At 38.4% G+C, this 14,263-nt stretch overlaps 1 protein-coding gene and 1 pseudogene across 4 annotated transcripts in view; both read left to right on the forward strand.

Annotated features, from left to right (window-relative positions):
• Window positions 1-14,263, forward strand: part of LOC118525368 (histone-arginine methyltransferase CARM1-like) — a 283,358-nt gene that overhangs the window by 70,174 nt on the left and 198,921 nt on the right. The window lies entirely within an intron of this gene.
• On the forward strand, window positions 7,684-9,984 carry LOC118525364 (protein SDA1 homolog pseudogene; annotated as a pseudogene).

A 14,263-nucleotide genomic window follows, 5' to 3' on the forward strand; every position in this document is an offset into this window, starting at 1 on the left:
TTTTTATCTCTCCTTCTATTTTCAATGACAGCCTAGCTGGATATGGTATTCTTGGCTGCATATTTTTCTCATTTAGTGCTCTGAATATATCATGCCAGTCCTTTCTGGCCTGCCAGGTTCTGTGGATAGGTCTGTTGCCAGTCTAATGTTTCTACCATTGTAGGTTACAGATCTCTTGTCCCAAGCTGCTTTCAGGATTTTCTTTTTGTCTCTGAGACTCGTAACTTTTACTATTAGATGTCGGGGTGTTGACCTTTTTTTATTGATTTTGAGGGGGGTTCTCTGTGCCTCCTGGATTTTGATGCCTGTTTCCTTCCCCAAATTAGGGAAGTTCTCTGCTATAATTTGCTCCAATATACCTTCTGCCCCCCTCTTTCTTTCTTCTTCTGGGATCCCAATTATTGTAATATTGTTTTGTCTTATGATATCACTTATCTCTCAAATTCTGCCCTTGTGATCCAGTAGTTGTTTATCTCTCTTTTTCTCAGCTTCTTTATTTTCCATCATTTGGTCTTCTTTATCACAAATTCTTTCTTCTGCCTTATTTATCCTAGCAGTGAGAGCCTCCATTTTTGATTGCACCTCATTAATAGCCTTTTTGATTTTGACTTGGTTAGATTTTAGTTCTTTTATTTCTCCAGTAAGGGTTTCTCTAATATCTTCCATGCTTTTTTCAAGCCCAGCTAGTTTCTTTAAAATCATCAATCTGAACTCTTAATTCCGACATCTTACTAATGTCCATATTGATTAGATCCCTGGCAGTCGGTACTGCCTCCTGTTCTTTTTTTTGAGGTGATTTTTTCTATCTTGTCATTTTGTCCAGAGGAGAATAGATGAATGAGAAAACAAAATGCTAACAGGGTAACAACGACCCCAGAAAAATATACACTAAACAAATCAGAAGAGACCTGAAACTGGGGGAAAAGAAAGGGAAAGAAGAGAAAAAAAAAAGGAAAAGTAAAAGATAAAAACGAACAAAAAAAACCAGAATATGATCAAATATGATCAGGCTGGTGCATAGATCAGTGCCACACACTAGATTTTGGTCATATTTTGGTCTGTTAGAGGAAATTGTCTCCCAAAATTTTAAAGAAAGAAAAACTTGTATTTGTACAAAAATAAGGGTAAATATGATGAAGGGATGGAATATGACTGTAAAAATGAAAATTATAAAAGATTTTAGAAAAGGAATTGATAAGATAAGAAGATGGTTGAAAAAAGAAAGAAGAGAATTTAAAAAAAAGGCAGGGGAGAGAATGTGATCAGGTAGGAGACTTTTACAAAGCCATACACTAGAGATTTAGGGTGTATTTTGGTCTGTTAGAAGAAACTGTATCCCAAAATTTTAAAGAGAGAACAACTTACATATATATATATATGTATATATATATATATATATATATATATATATATATACCAAAAATAAGGTTAACTACTATGAAGGGATAGAATATGACTCTAAAAATGAAAAATAAAAAAGATTTTTTTAAAAAAGGGTTTGATAAGATGTTGCTTGAAAAAGGGAAAAAGAAATATTTAAAAAAAAAGTTAAAAAAATTAACTTTGAAAGACTAAAGAATCATGGTAAAAAAGCCATGAATTCCATGTGCAGTATTCCCCTAGCGCTGGAGTTCTGCCGTTCTCATTGATCGGTATACTTGGTCTTGGCTGGCTGTTCTCGCTGATCTTCTGGGGGAGGGGCCTGTTGCCGTGGTTCCCAAATGTCTTTGCCGGAGGCGGAATTGCCCCGCCCTTGCCGGTCCGGGCTAAGTAATCTGCTCGGGTTTGCTCTCGGGAGCTTTTGTTCCCTGCAAGCTTTCCGTACAGCTTTGGAGGCGGAGAGTGAAAATGGCGGCCTCCCAGTCTCCGCCCCGGAGGAGCCGAGAACTCGGGGTCCCGCTCCTCAGCGAGCCCCCAGAGAAAAGCAGTCAGTCACTCCCGTCTCCCCGGTCTCCGGCCACACTCCGTGCTCACCCGGCCTGTGACCGCGCCTTTCTATCTGGCACCCGACCCCGGGTGGAGTCTCCAAACCCAGCAGATCCCCGCGGTGCGCTCCCGCGCCTCTCCTCCCGGGGGAAGAAGGTGAGTCTCCCCGGATCTGCCGCTTGTTGGGTCCCTGCTGGAGGAGCAGTGGCCCGACTGTGCCGCGGATCACGGTCTATGACAACCCCGAGCTGAGAGCCCGCGCCTCGGCTCCGTCTCTGCAGCCGGCTTCCCCGCTCCGATCCCTGGGAGCTCTGCCGCACTCAGGCACCCCCGGTCTTTCTGTGACCCCGAGGGTCCTGAGACCACACTGTCCCGCGAGGGTTCCACCCCCCACTTCGCCACCAGAGTGAAGTCCCTCAGCGGAGCCCACTTCTAAAAGTTCCGATTTTGTGCTCCGCGGCTCTATCACTTGCCAGAAGCGGCGGACGGAGGCCCCTCCCCGCCGTCTATCCTCCCGAATATCGCCTCGGATTCACTTCTCCGCACGTCCTACCTTCCAGAAAGTGGTCGCTTTTCTGTTCAGAGAGTTGTTGCTCTTCTTTTCTTCGATCTCTTGTTGAGTTCGTAGGTGTTCAGAATGGTTTGATCCGTATCCAGCTGAATTCCTGGGACCAAACAAAATTTAGGTCTCCTACTCCTCTGCCATCTTGCTCCTTAGTCTTCTTAATTTTATATCTTCTGGCAGATTTTAGTAGTGTTTTCTTGGAGTTTTAATTTAATTCTGATGACTAGTGATGTGGAGCACTTTTTCAGGGGCTGATTTGCTGTGCATATTTTCTTTAGTGAAGAATCATTTTAAGTCTTTTGACTATTTTGAGGGGAGGGTTATTTGTCTGTTTATGATTGAATTGTGGAAGCATTTTATAAATCCTAGGTATGAGTAAATTGCCAATTGTGTGTTCTGAGCATATTTTCTTATAGTCTGTGGCTTGCCTACTCACATTTTTAAGCCATTAAGTATGATGTTTGTTGAAATTTTTTTTTTTTTGTAGGTCCCTTTTCTCAGATTGAGAGACTTCCTATTCTTAGTTTTCTAAGGGTCTTTATAATCAGTAATTATTAAATTATGTGGAATGTGTTTTCTTTGTTAATTGAAACTTTACAGTGTTCATATGGAAATTGCAGTGATTGAGTCTTGAATGTTAAATTGGCCTTACATTCCTGAGAAATCCTACTTGGTCATGATATATCATCTTTTTTATATACTATGATGCAGTTTACTTTTATTTGGTTAAGTAATTTTGTGTCCGGGGGTGCCTGGGTGGCTCAGTTGGTTAAGTGTCTGACTCTTGATTTTGGCTCAGGCCATGATCTCAGGGTCAAGAGATTGAGACCCGTGTCAGGCCCTATGCTGACTCAGGCCATGGAAGCCTGCTTAAGATTCTCTCTCTCCCTCTGCCCCTCTCCCTCTCTCTCTCTCTCTCTCTCACAAAGAAAAAAGAAAGGAAGAAATATTGTGTGTGTTCATGAGGGAAATTGGTATGTAATTTTCTATTTTTGTTGCTTGTCAGAAGTTATCCTGAATAAATATTACAGTTATATCAGCCTCAAAAATGACTCAGGAAGTATTCTCTGTATTATTAAGCAGTTTTATGAGATTGGTGTTATTTTTTCTTTAAATGTTCAGCATCCAATTTACCAGGAAAACTATCTGAGCATATATAAGAGAAAAAAGTTCTTTTTGTGGTCAAGTTTTTGATGACAAAAGTTTATTATTTATATAGGACTTTCAGATTTTTTATTTCCTCTTGTGTCAGATTTGGTAAGTTGTGTTTTTAAAAATATTTATCCATTTTATCTAAATATTGAATTTAGGGTTTTGAAAAATAGATATATTATTGTTATTGATTTCTACTTTAATTCTGTGTGGGCAGAGAACATACTCAATATGATTTCATACTTTTCAGAATATTTAAGACTTCACTTACAGCCCATGATATTATCTGTCTTGGAAACTACATTTTGTATTCTTGAAAAAAATATGCACTCAGCAGTTTGGGGGTGAGTGTTCTATAAATATCAGTCTGTCAAGGTGGTCTATAGTGTTGTTCAAATTATGTATGTATGTTTACTTTTTTGTCTATTTCTGTCAATTTTTGCTTTGTGTATTTGGAAATTTTATTGCTAGGCACATACATTTTTATGATTATGTTTCTTCCTGATGAAATAACCCTATTACATTATCAAATGACTCTCTTGATCTCTGGTAATATCTTTTTTCTTGAAAGATACTTTATCTGATATCAGTACACCTGCTCTAGACTTATGCTTACTGATTGCATGTATATATAAATACATTTATATACATGGATATAAATTTATCCCAACGTATCTGTATCTTTATATTTAAAATGCTGTAAACATCATGTAGTTGGGTTTTGGTTTTCTTTTTTTTTTTTTTAAAGATTTTATTTATTTATTTGACAGAGACACAGTGAGAGAAGGAACACAAGCAGGGGGAGTGGGAGAGGGAGAAGCAGGCTTCCCGTGGAGCAGGGAGCCCAATGCGGGGCTCGATCCCAGGACCCTGGGATCATGACCTGAGCTGAAGGCAGATGCTTAAAGACTGAGCCACCTAGGCAGCCCCGGGTTTTGGTTTTCAATCAATTCTGATAGTCTCTATCTTTTAATTAGTGCTTAGTGCATCAACGTTTAATGTAATGGTTGATATGGTTGGATTTAGGTCTGTCATTTTATTTGTTTGTCTCCTCTGTAGTTGGTTCCTCTGTTCCTTCTTCCTTGCCTTCTTTTGGATTATTTGAATATTTTTGAGAAATCCATTTAAATTTATCTACTGACTTTTTGGCTATGCCTCTGCAGTTTTAAGGATTTCTTTAGGAATTATAACATACACTCTAACTTTTCACAGTCTAAGAGTTATTATTGTACCATTATGTAAAATGTAGAAAATTTGCAGCCATGCAGTTTCATTTACTTTCTTATTGTTTATTTTATATTTGTCATATGTGTTACATATCCATATGTTATAAACCTCAGAACAAAATGTTTAAAATTTTATTTTAAACTATTAATATTTTAAAACATTGAGAGAAGAGGTGGGTGGGCGGATATAGTAACTGGGGGATGGACATTAAGGAGGGCACATGATGTAATGAGCACTGGGTATTATTTGCAACTGATGAATCACTGAACCCTACATCTGAAACTAATGATACACTATATGTTAAATAATTGAATTTAAACAAAATAAGTTAAATTAAAAAAATAAAAAATAAAACATATACTTACTGTTTCTGATGTTTTTCATTCTTTCCTGAAGATCTAAGTTTCCATCTGGTATAATTTCCCTCAGCCTTTATAACTTCTTTGACATTTTTTATCATGCAAGTCTGCTAGCAACCAATTCTTTCAGTTTTCCATTATCTGAAAATATCTTAATTTTGCTTTCATTTTTTAAGGATATTTCCTTTGGATATGAGATTTTGGGTTATTGACTGTTTTTCTTCTTTTAGTATTTTGAAGATGTTCTACTCTTTTTGAACTCTATTGTTAGAGGTGGTAGTCACTGATAACTCAAATTGCTCTTCCTTGTATGTTATGTGTTATTTTTCTCTGGCTATTTTAAGATTTCTATATTTGTTTTTCAGAAGGTTAACTAGGCATGACTTTCTTTGTATTTATGTTGCTTAGGATTTGCTGAGCTTCTTGTATTTCCAGATTTGGGAAACATTCAGCCATTATTTCTTTAAATATCTTCCTTTTTGTATTCTATCCCTTCTCCTTCTGAGACTCAGATTACCTGTATGCTAGATCTTTTCATATTTTAAGACAATTCATTGGGGCTTTTTTTATAATTTGTAAAATATTTTTCTCCATATTGGATAATTTTTATTCATTTACAGATTCACTGACTGTTTTTCTTGTCATCTCATTCTATTATTTCCATTTTGTAGATTTGTAATTTCAGATATTTTATTTTTTATTTTTAGAATTTCTTTTTATTCTTTTGATAGTTTCTATTTCTCTGAATTTTTCCTTTTAATCCATTGCAATTATTTTTACTTTATGTCCTTAAGCATATATAAGCAGCTGCTTTAAAATTCTTGCCTGCTAATTCCTCATCTGGATCATCTTTGGGGCATTTTCTGCCAATTGTCTTTTCTTTGAGAATCTGGTTACTTTTTCCTGTTTGTTTATAAGTCAAATAATTTTGGATTGTATCCTGAATATTGTGAATGGTATTATCGTGGAGCCTCTAATTTTTGTAACATCTTTCCAAAGATGATTTTCTCTTTTATAAGCAGGGAAGTAACTTTGTTGGACTCCAACTTTTGTTTCTTTTTTTTTTTTTTAAGATTTATTTGAGAGAGAGAGAGTGAGAGTGGAGGGAGGAGCAGAGAGAGAATCCTCAAGCAGACTCCACACTGAGCGTGGAGCCTGACATGGGGCTTGATCCCAGGACCTTAAGGTTAGAACCTGAGTTGAAACCAAGAGTGGGCTGGTTAACCAACTGAGCCGGCCAGCCAGGCACCTCTAAACTTTTGTTTCTTGATTGGAAGCCTCTATCTCATTTGTTTCAACTAAACAGTTTTGTGTGTCTCATTCAATGTGTGTGTTTTAGTTGTCAGCAGGTATTTGTAGAGTGCATCCACAGAATTGCCTCCCCTTCTCTGTCTGCCTTCTTTCTGGGATTATCCCCTTTCTGTCTGGCAGCTGTGGTTATCCTAAATTGTGTCTTCTTGTTCTTCAAGCCAGAAAGACTACTTTTTGTTTGCTTTCAAAGTGTTGCCCACCCTGAATGGCACACTGGGGTCTTACTGTCAGCCAAGAAGCTTTGGAAAAGAGAGAATCAGCACAGTGCCATTCCTTTCTTCCCATGGTTCAACTCATCTCTGGTGTTTTCCTGCTTTTGATGGATGGTTTTTATATTTTGTTCAGAATTACACTTATTTTCAGTAAGAAGGTTGATTCTATAGGAGCTTAATCAACCATATCAGGAGTACAATTCAGTCTTTTTTTAGGTTGTATTGTTGATGGGACAGTATCATCACATGTGCTGTTTTTTAATCCATTGAATTATTTTTACTGATCTTCTGTCTAATTTATTCAATACTCCTCTAAACATGGATGCCTAAAAGAAGTACTATTCTAGTAATGGTGGAAAAGAGTGATGCATACTTCTCGGACTTTCATTGTCATGCTCCTTGTAGTAATATATTATTCCCGATACATTCACATATTTGATAGGTCTTGTTTGCAGAATTTTCATGCAATACAGAAATACATGTTTTATGTCTTATTTACTCTTAATCTCACACAGGTCTTTGTGAAGTGGTATAAGCACTTATATGGCAGTTAGCAAGAATGAAAGCATATGACAGTGAAAAGGAATGAGAAGCCATTCACTCATTGAGGGTTCAGATACCTGACCTGGGTATCAAAAATATTATGTTGTAGCTAACTGGGCTTCTTTGCCATGGAAATCCCACTCTCATTCCAGTTTTTCATGTGTAGCATAACACTCATAGTAAGGATAATCATAATGGTAGCTAACATTGTTTGAATGCTTATAATATACCAGACCGTGTGCAAGGGCTTTATATTTATTATTTCATGCAATCCCGATAACCGTCATTCTCAGAGAGGCTAAGTAATGTACCAAAGGGCACTCAGAAAGGGCTAGAGCTGAATCCTGGGCACAGAAAATTTGCCTTTAAAGCCAATGATCTGGACACGGTTGGTGGTTGCCGGCAGTGTGGGGTTTCTTAAAACTGTTCCCTGCGGAGCCAATCAGCAGCCAGCATGTCTAACAGAAACAATAACAAGCTGCCCAGCAACCTGCCGCAGTTACAGAATCTGATCAAGCGGGATCCGCCAGCCTACATCGAGGAGTTTCTACAGCAGTATAATCACTACAAATCCAATGTGGAGATTTTCAAATTACAACCAAACAAACCTAGCAAAGAACTGGCAGAGCTGGTGATGTTTATGGCACAGATTGGTCACTGCTATCCAGAACATTTAAGTAATTTTCCTCAAGAGCTGAAAGATCTTCTCTCCTACAATCATACTGTCTTGGATCCAGATCTTCGAATGACATTTTGCAAAGCTTTGATCTTGCTGAGAAATAAGAATCTCATCAACCCATCAAGTTTGCTAGAACTCTTCTTTGAACTTCTGCGTTGCCATGATAAGCTTCTGCGAAAGACTTTATACACACATATTGTCACTGATATCAAGAATATAAATGCAAAATACAAGAACAATAAAGTGAATATAGTGTTGCAGAATTTCATGTACACCATGTTAAGAGACAGCAATGCAACTGCAGCCAAGATATCTTTGGATGTGATGATTGAACTCTACAGAAGAAACATCTGGAATGATGCCAAAACTGTCAATGTGATCACAACTGCATGTTTCTCTAAGGTCACCAAGATATTAGTTGCTGCTTTGACATTTTTCCTTGGGAAAGATGAAGAGGAGAAACAGGACAGTGACTCAGAATCTGAGGATGAAGGACCAACAGCAAGAGATCTTCTAGTGCAATATGCCACAGGGAAGAAAAGTTTCAAACACAAGAAAAGGTTGGAAAAGGCTATGAAAGTGCTCAAGAAACAAAAAAAGAAGAAAAAACCAGAGGTCTTTAACTTTTCAGCTATTCATTTGATTCATGATCCCCAAGATTTTGCAGAAAAACTACTAAAGCAGCTAGAGAGCTCTACAGCGAGGTTTGAGGTGAAAATGATGCTCATGAACCTCATCTCCAGATTGGTGGGAATTCACGAGCTTTTTCTCTTTAACTTCTATCCATTTGTGCAAAGGTTTCTGCAGCCCCACCAAAGAGAAGTAACAAAGATCCTTCTGTTTGCTGCCCAAGCATCTCATCACTTAGTACCCCCAGAGATCATTCAATCAGTGCTCATGACTGTGGCCAACAATTTTGTCACCGACAAGAACTCTGGGGAGGTCATGACAGTAGGAATCAATGCTATAAAAGAGATAACAGCTCGATGTCCTCTAGCCATGACTGAAGAACTTCTCCAAGACCTGGCTCAGTATAAAACACACAGAGATAAGAATGTGATGATGTCTGCTAGAACTTTGATTCAGCTCTCCCGAACACTGAATCCTAAGATGTTGCAGAAGAAATTCCGGGGTAAGCCTACAGAGGCCTCCATAGAAGCAAGAGTGCAAGAATATGGAGAATTAGATGCTAAAGATTACATTCCAGGAGCAGAAGTTCTAGAAGTTGAAAAAGAAGAGGATGCTGAAAACGCTGAAGATGGGTGGGAAAGTACCAGTCTCAGTGAGGAGGCAGATGCCGATGGTGAGTGGGTTGATGTGCACCACTCTTCTGATGAAGAACAGCAAGAAATATCCAAGAAGCTCAACAGCATGCCCATGGAGGAGCGGAAAGCCAAAGCTGCAGCCGTTAGCACGAGCCGAGTTTTAACTCAGGAAGACTTCCAGAAAATCCGCATGGCCCAAATGAGGAAAGAACTCGACGCTGCCCCAGGGAAAGCCCAAAAGAGGAAATATATTGAAATCGATAGTGATGAGGAGCCCAGGGGTGAGTTACTTTCTCTTCGGGACATTGAACGCCTTCATAAGAAGCCAAAGTCTGACAAGGAGACAAGACTCGCAACGGCAATGGCTGGAAAGACAGACCGAAAAGAATTTGTGAGGAAGAAAACCAAAATGAACCCATTTTCCAGTTCCACAAATAAAGAGAAGAAAAAACAGAAGAACTTTATGATGCGATATAGCCATAATGTCCAGGCAAAAAACAAGCGTTCCTTCCGAGAAAAGCAGCTGGCACTACGAGATGCACTTTTGAAAAAGAGAAAAAGAATGAAGTAATCTCCAAGCAAATTTTCCATTCCAAGAACATAGTAAACTTGGTAGCAATTTAGTGATTTTGTTTTGGAGATGGGTAATGGTGGGAATGTTTGAAATTAACCAGTAGTGGTGTTGTAAAATCATTTTCATTTAGCATTCATGCAAAAAAAAAAAAAAAATGTTGGGTGCCTAAAAAAAAAAAAGCCAATGATCCTATTTACTAATCATAGTCAACATTTGTTCTGCTGTGACTCTCTAATCCCTCTCAAATGTGTCATCTGTCTGTACGATTCATTATTGTAGCTCTCCTGAAAGCAGCATTTTTGTCTTTTTCATATTTGCCTTCTGTTTAAGTCAGATAACAGTGTCTTGCACAGAGTAGGTGGTCAATAAATGTGTGCTGAGTTGAATTGTGTGTTCTGTCATTGTACTCTATCAGGACTGTTGTAATCTCTCACTGCACTTTTATTTTTTAATAATATATTTCTAACAGATTGTATTATTATTTATTTATTTATGAGACTGCTTTTTCTCTCCAGTTATATCACATGAATTTGTAAGCCACTTCATTCCCAGGACTTAGCCCAATACCTGATATGTAAGACATAAACAATAAATATGTATTCAGTGAATGATTGTGGAGGACATTATGTTATAGCATAGGATAATGCAAGATTATGTCCTAATATGACGTAAAATGTTTATTCATGTTAGATTTTAAACCTTGTCCACTGGCATAAGCATTTCTACCCAGTGGGAGTCCTTTTCAGAAAGATTTTTTTTTTTTTTTTTTAAAGATTTTATTTATTTATTTGAGACAGAGAGAATGAGAGAGAGAGAGAGAGCACATGAGAGGGGGGAGGGTCAGAGGGAGAAGCAGACTCCCTGCCGAGCAGGGAGCCCGATGCGGGACTCGATCCAGGGACTCCAGGATCATGACCTGAGCCGAAGGCAGTCGCTTAACCAACTGAGCCACCCAGGCGCCCAAAAGCCTTTTTTTTTTTTTTTTTTTTAAGATTTTATTTATTTATTCATGAGAGACAGAGAGAGAGAGAGAGAGAGACAGAGGCAGAGGGAGAAGCAGGCTCCCCGCGGAGCAGGGAGCCCGATGCGGGACTCGATCCCAGGACCCTGGGATCACGACCTGAGCCGAAGGCAGACGCTTAACCGACTGAGCCACCCAGGCGTCCCCAGAAAGATTTTATTAGAAGTGATTAAACCCCCCAAAAGATTTAGTTCTTAGAAGGATCCTTCACTTTCATAAAACATTGATTTACATGGGACATATTTTCAGATACCAGGTATTTAACACCTTTTAACATGTTGCATTGTTTATTTGTTCATTAGTTTATTCACTCATTCAAAAATATTTTATGCCAGATCTGTGCTAGACTCTGGGGATACAAGTGGAAAAAAGGCAAATTCCCAAACTAATAACTAGGCCTCCTAACTCGCTGTATTTCCTATGGACCATTTCTCCGATTTTGTCTTTCCTCTTGAGTTCAATATCTTTTGTTTAGGCTATTATCTATTCTATAAAAATCAAACCTAAAAAAACCCTGTTATTCAATTCTTTGAAGTCATTTATAAAAGTCATTACCAAACTACAGTGCTCTGTCTTCAAGCACTGTTCTCACTGAATTCAGGTGAATACACTCACAGCGTCCAGCTGGTGGTCATTGGCGCATATACTGAGCATCAAGAAACAGGTACCAGAACTTTTGATGTAATCTTCAGACTTCAGGACTGCTCAGTCAGCCATGCTGAGTCTTTAGATGACAACTAGTTGTTATTAATAGAGTGGACTCTAATGGGAAACAACACTCTGCCTGACTGGCTAGTTTTTATATGCACCTACACATCAAGTGACTAATAATCTCTGCTTGTAGCTTGTGATGGAGTTTTACAGAAGGGAGAATGTAAGACCTTGCTAGTGAGCACTCTGCAGTCTATAGACGTGTTTGCGTGGCACACACATTTAAGACCTTCTATTGGAGGAGATTATGCTAAGTGAAATAAGTCAAGCAGAGAAAGTCAATTATCATATGGTTTCACTTATTTGTGGAACATAAGGAATAGCATGGAGGACACTAGGAGAAGGAAGGGAAAAATGAAGGGGGGGAAATCGGAGGGAGAGATGAACCATGAGAGACTATGGACTCTGAGAAACAAACAGGGTTCTAGAGGGGAGGGGGATGGGGGGATGGGTTAGCCTGGTGATGGGTATTAAGGAGGGCACGTACTGCATGGAGCACTGGGTGTTACACGAAAACAATGGATTGTGGATCACTACATCAAAAACTAATGATGTTGGGGTGCCTGGGTGGCTCAGATGGTTAAGCGTCTGCCTTCGGCTCAGGTCATGATCCTAGGGTCCTGGGATCGAGCCCTGCATCGGGCTCCCTGCTCAGTGGGGAGCCTGCTTCTCCCCCTCCCTCTGCTTCTCCCCCTGCTCATGTTCTCTCTCTCTCTCTGTATCTCTGTGTCTCGAATAAATAAATTTAAAAAAAATCTTTAAAAAAAAAAACTAATGATGTATTGTATGGTGACTAACATAACATAATAAAATTTAAAAGAGTTCAAAAAAAAAAAAAAAAGACCTTCTATTCCAAATAGTTCAACCTACATTTCTGTTGGCAAGGGTTGGGTTTTTGCTATGGAAGTATTGGTGGGTCTCCACTTTTTGAGAGAATGCTCCTAAGGGCATTAACTCTCTGGCACTCCTAACCTACCCTGAACATCGGCTAAGCCTATTTCTGAGCCAGAAGCTTTTGAGTAAAGAGACAGAGAAGTTCATGGTAAAAAGTTACTGGCATGAATGGGAAGCATCCAACCAAACAGCAGGTAATTACTAAGCATACTGACAGGGACTGACAGCATGCAGTATGGAGGGTGTTTGATATATATATATATATATATATATATATATATATATATATATATATATATATATATATATATATAAGCCATCCTATTTTGAATATGTAAAGAACTCCTACAAATCAATACAGAAAAGGCAGATGTATCAAAGGACAAATATACGAAAGCTTAAGTAGGGTTTTCACAAGAGGATATCTGGATGGCTAATAAACATGAGAAAAAGCCCTGAATCTCACTAGTTTTTAGGGGAATGGAAAATAAAACTACAGTAATATATCATTATGCACACACCAGAATGGGTAAAATTTTAAAAGCTGATGACACCAAGTGTTGGTGAGAATTCTGAGCAGCTGAACCTCACATATACTGAATTGTTACAACCACTTTGGAAACCTGCTTGGAGGTAGCTCCTAAACATGTACATACTCACACCCAGAAGTTCTAGCACGTATATTATAGAAATGCCGATAGATGTGTATTAAAGACATGTACAAATGTTTGTAGTGGCACTCTTTGTAATAGCCCAAACTGGAACCAACCCAGTGCCCATCCACGTAGAATGGGTAACTTAATGGTGAACTTCTCATAAAATGGAATATTTTACAGCAGTAAGATGGAACTAAGTATTTTACTCTTCCTCAGCAAACTTGCATGCCTCAATCCAGAAAAATCAAATAAATAAATAAGTGTATAATGAAATTCTGATTAAGGTTATTTCATATTGTGATAATCAGTAATCTCTAAATGATCTGGATTTTCTTGTACTAACTTAGGACAGGCACTTAGCTTGATTCAGCCAAGAAAGTGAATATGGCCATCTGATTCAGTTTCTGTGTGTGTGTGTGTGTGTGTGTGTGTGTGTGTGTGTGTGTGTGTGTCTGCCTGCCTTCCTTCCTTCCTAGCATGTGCTTTTGAGGGACTTCTTGTTTTTTTAATTGAATAGGTAAGGCTTTGTTTTATTGACATATGTTGCAGTGGACCTGTTGAAGGAGAAGTTTTATGAAAATACATTGGCTAGACTGTAAAGAGCTCATGATCATATATTTCTGGATCAAACAATGATCTTGATGGGTCCTTGGCCATAGGTAATATGTGTAGCTTCCAAGAACCCCCTTGAAGACACCTTGAGGCAGACGAAGGGAAAGGATATTTATGTGACTGAGGATAAAACCAAGGTGGCCATATCACACTGAGGGCTGCAATAATATAAATCTTCTATGAAGAAGGGTTCCTTTTATATAATTAACCATAATATTTTCCCATGGGAACATTTCCTCATCTTTTTGAACTTGCAGTTTTGAGTAGCTTTCAAGGAACTAACAGTATATGCAGGGCTCTTATAATGTGTACAATCTATAGAGATACACATTTAATTTACTTAGAAGCAGGCACTTACCCAGTAAGGGGCACTTCTCCATTTAGAACTGCACCGCCTTTAAAACGAAATGTACATGGTTATCTATTTGCTCTTCATTAAATCTCAGCATATTTTTGTACTGCTTGCTAAAACACAGTCTCCTCTGTGTCCCCCACCATTATTCATTATTCCCTTTTATTCTTTTCTTGAATTCTTTCTTTTGCTTACATTATTTAT

This window comes from Halichoerus grypus, chromosome 14 (assembly GCF_964656455.1).
Source record: "Halichoerus grypus chromosome 14, mHalGry1.hap1.1, whole genome shotgun sequence".
Classification (NCBI taxonomy): domain Eukaryota; kingdom Metazoa; phylum Chordata; class Mammalia; order Carnivora; family Phocidae; genus Halichoerus; species Halichoerus grypus.